Genomic DNA, 7,304 nt, shown 5'->3' with positions numbered 1-7,304 from the left:
CCAGTCAGCCACACCCCCCCTCACATCTATCTCTCACATCAATCATAACAGCAACAAAACGGAACTAGTAAGTAGTAATAGCAATTTATTTCGGTACATTTGTCAGTTTCACATAGATGCACTGCAGTAATAATGTACATTATACATAAAAGGACGAAAAGGTGTAGGCTGAAGCTGTAGCTTATCATGTATGGATCTTGTTTATCGTTGCTTCTTGTGTGTTTTTACCTCCCTGTTTTACTTTCATTTTTTTTACATTATTTCAAAATAATGTTGAAATTTCAACTGAGAGTGCTGAAGAGAACAAATGTGGTTAGAACTTCTTCCTGTGTCGTTGTAAAGGGTGTGGTGGGTGGTTTCCGTTCCCATCACAGAACTAAACCTCTTAGTCCATGGGCCAAACACCAAAATTTCACATATCGGTACCACTCAAGTGGGCAAATTCTAATCATGATTTTTGAACATGTATATATCCATAGATGATATTTTAGTATGATAGCCTTTCCAGAATGGTAGCTTTCTCACGGTTATCAGCTCATGAAGTTAGCCAGCCCCTACAATAATTTGGATTCTAGGTGCTGATGCATATCCTATTCTATGCTCTTTTTAGGACCTTTACTCATGTTTGATGAGAATATATTTGATAGAATTTTAAAGGGTAGCTTCCTAGCTTTCATTTAAGCTCAGTTGTGTGTCTCTCTGACAAATACAGAGGTCACAGGAGCTCCTCAAACTGTCAGTGACATTCGTTTTTCCACAATTTTCGTCTAAACTATAGTTTTATTTCAGCACTGTGGCATCTAGGAACATCAGAGATACAAACAACAAACACTGGAATACTCACAGGACTATAAGGATTCAGAAAAGGTATCATGTGCCCATACTATCCCATCGTGAGGGGTGAATGTGGCCCTTAAGGTAGAAGAATTACTTCTCAAGGGAAATGAGCCAGAGCCCTAAATTTAACAAATCGGTACCAGCCAGGTGGGCAAATTTTACTTGTGATTTTTTTAAATTCATATACCGTACATCCCTAGATTATGTTTTTATATGATAGACCTTGATGACTGGTAGCTTATTAGTGCTTATCCCCTCTTAAATTATGGACTGCTGTCGTTCAAAACTAGGAAAGTGCCCTCCCTGGAAATCATCTTTCTTTCATTATCCGTTGCCTAGGGTGTGTCTGGACTACTGTTAATATTACATAGATATAGGCAAACTATCCTATGATATTGTACATACTATACTATACTATACTATACTATACTATACTAGATATACTATGCTTGTCTACTAAAGTGGCACATTTCTCAGTCAAAAACAGAGTAAATTGACACGTTTCTCAGTCAAAAATAGTTTTATTTGTGTTACATTATATGAACAGCCACATTTAAAATGTTTCCAGTCTTTCAGGACAATATTAGGACAATCTACCCTTCCTGAGACACCATGCCACCCACGAGGGCAACACCATCATCGTCATTCACATCTGAGTGTGCTGGTTGGCACATTTTTGTAGTTTGCACAGGTTTGTGCACTTCAGACCATTATTGAGACCTGTGCACTCTGGTGGTTTGCACGACCTCACACACTTGCAGGAGAGCAACTGCAAAACGGTCTGGTGCTGGGGAACTGCACATCCACTGGATTTCAAGCTGCCCCTCATCGTCTGTGGTCCACCCATGGTCCTTGGGGCTTGGTACAGATGGCTGGGTTTGAAGAGACCGTCTAGAGATTGCAGTCTAATCTTTTGCATGAATGGAATGCATTAATAGCCAATCCTCAAATGGTGTAAGCTGGCTGGACTCGACCTCCCCACGTCTGGTGCAGAAAAGTTGGTATCGGAGGAGGTTGACATCTGTAATGTGTGTAGAGGGCACATATACATAATACATGTGGCACATGATTTCCAGCAGCTTCTTGAAGAGCTCATTAGAGACATCCCAAGCACGGCCGAGCTCAAGGAAGGCTTCTTGATATGTCCTGTCTGTTCAGGGTGCCCACTTTTCCGTGTCCTGCAAATACGCTGACAGTGTTGCAGCCAGTGAACATGTGCATGCCAATCAAGGCGCCAGCAATACTATCGCCGCGTGATTTGCATAGTTTGGTGATGTCCTGGAACATTGTCTTGTTCTGTGTTCCACATTTTTGGTACATTGGGCATGGGATGTCCTTGCTCCAACCCAGAGTCAGTAGCAGGACATCTGTGTCTGCCATGATGATCATTGCCTTGAAGCCAGACTCTGCTACATGGAGAGCATGCATTAGCATGCAGGTGTCGCTTCTTCCTGAGAGGATTTGAGCTGTGTTACCTCCTCCCATTGGTTCTTGTTGATTTTGAAGCAGACTACTTCACAGGTAACATATAAGGCCTTGTCTTGTAGTTTATATCCATTCCTCAAACAAGAATTTGATCAGACTGACTTTGCTGGCAGCGCTGTAGAGCAGTTTCCTCCACTGCTGGATTTTGTGGATGGAATCATGCAGGTTGGCTACATCTGGCGGGGCAACAGTTGCAGTTGACAAGCTGACAAACTCATATTGATCTGGACTGAGTGGATTCACAAAGGAGTTTCCCATGATATCAACAATGGACTGTACTTTAAGGACCATAGGTGGACCACAGATGATGAGGGGCAGCTTGAAATCCAGTGGATGCACAGTTCCCCAGCACCAGGTGCCGTCTTGCAGTTGCTCTCCTGCAAGTGTGTGAGGTTGTGCAAACCACCAGAGTGCACATGTCTCAATAACGGTCTGAAATGCACAAACCTGTGCAAACTACAAGCATGTGCCAACCAACACAATGAAGAAGAGCTTGCTGCACAGCTGACAGACTCAGATGTGAATGACGATGATGGTGTTGCCCTCGTGGATGACATGGTCTCAGGAAGGGTAGATTGTCCTAATATTGTGTTGAAAGACTGGAAACATTTTGAAAGTAGCTGTACATATACCGTAACACAAATAAAACAATTTCTGACTGAAAAGCGTGCCAATTTACCCTCTTTTTGACTGGGAAATGTGCCAATTTAGTAGACAATTAAGTATAGCATATATCTATCTAGTATAGTATAGTATGGTATGGTATGTATAGTATCATAGGATAGCATGCCTATATCTAGACATGTACTATTAACAGTTAGTAGTCCAGACACCCCAGGGAGAGGATATAATGAAAGAAAGATGATTTCCCATAATTCCCATAAGTCCATAATTTCAGAGGGGTGGTTAAGCACTAATAAGCTACTATGGTCATAGGAATTTAAAAAAATCACAAGTAGAATTTCTCCACCCGGATGGTACCGATATCTTACATTTTGGGTTCTGGCCCATTTCCCTCGAGAAGGCATTCTTCTACCAAATTCAAAGGGCAAAATTCACCCCTCACGATGGGATAGTATGGGTTCATTATACCTTTTCTGAATCCTTATAGTCCTATATGAGTATTCCAGTGTTTGTTGTTTGTGTCTCTGATGTTCCTAGATGCCACAGTGCTGAAATAAAGACTATAATTTAGGCGAAAACTGTGGAAAAATGAATGTCACTGACACTTTGAAGAGCCCCTGTGAGCTCTTTATTTGTCAGACAGACTCACAACTGAGCTCAAATGAAAGCTAAGAAGCTACCCTTTCAAATGTTGTCAAACATGTTCTCATAGAACATGGTTAAAGGTCCTGAGCCTAAAATAGGTTATGGATCAGCACCTAGAATCAAATTTATTGTAGGGGTTTGCTAACTTCATGAGCCGATAACTGTGACAAAGCTGCCATTCTGCAAAGGCTATCATACTAAAATATCATCTATGGATATATACCTGTTCAAAAATCATGATTAGAATTTGTCCACTTGAGTGGTACCGATATGTGCAATTTTTGTGTTTGGCCCATGGACTAAATAGGGGAAAATAAGAAAATGTCCAAAAAATATGAAAAGCTACTCCTGTGGAAAGGCTATCATATATTAATTTACTTATATTGACCCTATAAACAATTTAGTATAGGTAAAGTTTTGCCCACCCATATGGTACCGATATCTGGTCTGGCCCATGGACTATCTGTGATGGTGGGAAAAACACATCTCAACGGCTCATCTCATCTCGTCTTACTTTTGCTTTTATGATGGCCTAAACCTAATTGCCTTCGTGGATTAATAAAATTGTATTGAATTGAATTGAATTGCATACAGTACCTGTTGGTTTTCCACTGCAAATAGTAACCCCACAATGTCCACCTCCCCCCCCCCCCCAACACACACATACACACACACACACACACACACACACACACACACACACACACACACACACACACACCTGATCATCATAGTGACGCCGCCGCAGGAAACTGCTGTGAAACTGTGTAAGTCAGGGGTGTCAAATATACGGCTCCTGCTATCATATGAGACTAGAAGACCTGAGGCATCCACTGGTTCCCAGCTGAATTGAGGCAACACTATGGCGTCTGCTGGTCTCCAGGTCTTCGGCATCTTCCTGGCGGTCATCGGCTTTCTGGGAGACATCATCATCTGCGCCCTGCCCATATGGAGGGTGTCCGCTTTCATCGGGAACAACATTGTGACGGCGCAGGTCTACTGGGAGGGCCTGTGGATGAACTGTGTGAAACAGAGCCCAGGACAGATGCAGTGCAAGGTGTATGACTCCATGCTGGCGTTGCCCCGTGACCTGCAGGCGGCCAGGGCCTTGGTGGTGATCTCCATCCTGGTGGCCCTCCTGGGACTCCTGCTCCTGCTGCTCTCCAACTGCATCGAGGACGAGGTGCACAAGAGCGAGGTGGCCATCGCCGCGGGGGTGTGCTTCATCGTCGGCGGTATCCTCTGCCTGATCCCAGTGTCTTGGTCTACCAACGAAGTCATCTGGAACTTCTACAACCCCGTCATGGTGGACGCGCAGAGGAGGGAGCTGGGTGCGTCGCTCTTCATCGGCTGGGGCTCGGCCGGTCTCATGTTGATGGGCAGCGCGCTCCTCTGCTGCCAGTGCTCCGAGCGCAAGGACAGAGGAGGATACTCGGCCAAATATTCTGCTCCATGCTCGGCAGCCAGTGGAGGAGCTTACGTTTGACGGCTCTTCAAAGTGCCTTTGGGGGGGGGGGGAGGCAAACAACCTTCTGCTCCATGAAGTGAACTATTTTAAGTTTTTGAAATGTGTTTTAATTCTGATTTTTACTTTTTAATGCTTTATTAAATGAAATCAAACTTAAAAAAAAAAAAAAAAAAAAGAATTGGAAAGTTAAATGCCTCCTTCATGTATATGCAGGGGCGGAGCGACCCTATCAGCCCAGAGGGGGCGAAGCTCTTAGGGGGGCCCCATCAATTTTTTTTTTTTTTTTTTTTTTTGAAGGCCAGGCCAGGCCGCAGGGCCGGTACCAGAACAAGATGACTAGGGGTGCATCCTAGATAGGAAGGGGTGCAGATGCCCGGCCATGTTATTTTACTAAAAATAATGCATTTGACCATCATTTCAAGTAGAATGATACCACCCAAGCAAGAATATTTCAAGTGTTTCAAGTGCTTTACTGAAATATTTGGACCATATAATGATAATACAATTATCTCAACCTTAAAAGGTTACATATAGGTGCCAAAAAGCCATAAAATCACATCAAAGAACAAAGAAAAACAACAACTATAATTCAAGTTTAAACAGTAAGTGTGCAGCTGTAGCATTTATAAAACTTTTTTTTTTACTTTTCAACTGAGCATGCAGACAATTAAAATAAGGGTGCAATGCATGCTTTTGCACCCCCATAGAACCGGGCCTGCCAGGCCGCGAAGAAAAATGTGCCTTTTTTGCATGTTTGAATCGGTTTTAGCCATATTTAGTGGAATATCTCATTTTAAACACACCAATGTTATTGTCTATTGATTGAATTCCTCTCAGACTCACACCACTGACTTTATTAAATAAAGTCATTTTAACACATTCACTGCCAGCTATTTTTTTTTTTACTGTAGGTAGCTTCTGCCAAGCCGTTTTTTGAGGATTCTGGCTCATTTTACAAGAGCCGAGGATAATTTTCTGCTTGGACTTTGTGAACACGAAGTTCACAAAAGTACTAATAGAATGTGTGCTTTCTCTGTCTAAAAGAGTTAGTTTGTAGAGTTAGTAGTTATGTAGATATTAGCCGTTGAGTACAGCATGGTTTCAGCGTCTGAGACAGGAAGCTGAGATAATCGCAGTTTTGTGAAATTCAATCAAACAGGCAGAACAGTCACTTTAACCATTTATTTTTGGCATCAGTGAGAGATCAGACATCTGAACAATATAGTTCTGAACACCCTCTCCTTTAAACTCCTCCCTCCGTGGGCGTGTCTGGTGGCGTTTGTCACAAGCCAGTTTCTCCTGCCTGTCTGAGCAGTGAGCAGCCTCCCTCTCTGGCGGCCCCTCGTCGGCGAGTGTGGCGAGTGTGGACTGTGGATGGGACTCAATCGTTTCTTGGGTTTTCGGTTGAGAGCTTTGATGAAGCTTTGTGCGATTCTAGGCTTTATGCCCAGTCTATTTTTGGAACCCCCCACCGTTGTGCGCCGGTGTGCAGCAGCGTGAAAGCGTTTTCGCCTACAGTATGAGAATGAGGCTCGTTCGTTTCTGGGTTTTCGGAATGCGTGCGATCAGAAGCGTCATGCCCATTGTAACTGAGGGGGCAATTGCCCCCTCAGATTTTTGAGAGGTAAAAAAAAAAAAAAAAAAAAAGTTTTTTTTTTTTTTTTTTTTTTATAAACATAGGCTATATTATTATAGGCTGTGTATGGTAGTTGAAACATAGTTTCAAGTTTACGTTTATGTATGTTTGTAGTTAAAACAAAAACATAAATACTGTATAGGCTACATACAGTACAACACAAAAGGCTGTTATTTACCCTTTGTCGCCACCTGGTGAGTAAATATATATAACTAAAACCATTAGAATTGACAACCGGTCCGCGACTTTTTTTTCCCATGTATCTACCAGTCCTTGGCACAAAAAAGGTTGGGAACCCCTGCTCTAGAGGAAAGATTTCTACCTTCTGAAAAGGCAATACCAGCCAAAATAAACATTGTGTTACATTGCTTTGAAACATGTGGTCTCCCTTTTTTGTCAAGTCCATTGAGCCTGGGCAGTGGCAATGTACTTAGTCTGGTGATTATGGATCTTTCCAGGAGGCTGAGCAGTTTGGAAAATAGCCTTATGGTTACACCTGCTGAGTCTGTTAATTTAAAATTAGATATTCCTCTAAATCTGGCTTCCAACCCCCCAAATTTTTTGCCGCCCTCCGGGCGGCGCCAGAGTTCGCCCCCTCAGATTTTTGGC

The 7,304-nt window shown here is 42.8% G+C and overlaps 1 pseudogene across 1 annotated transcript; it reads left to right on the top strand.

Annotated features, from left to right (window-relative positions):
* The first annotated feature begins 4,453 nt into the window (after positions 1–4,453).
* On the top strand, positions 4,454–5,077 carry LOC310791334 (claudin-like protein ZF-A89 pseudogene; annotated as a pseudogene). The gene has a single exon. The product of its transcript is annotated as a claudin-like protein ZF-A89 pseudogene (transcript).
* Positions 5,078–7,304: the final 2,227 nt, after the last annotated feature.

Source organism: Poromitra crassiceps (assembly GCF_964638095.1).
Source record: "Poromitra crassiceps genome assembly, chromosome: 16".
In the NCBI taxonomy this organism is placed as follows: Eukaryota; Metazoa; Chordata; class Actinopteri; order Beryciformes; family Melamphaidae; genus Poromitra; species Poromitra crassiceps.
Note: the sequence above shows the minus strand (reverse complement) of the source record. Positions and strands in the feature narration are given on the sequence as shown.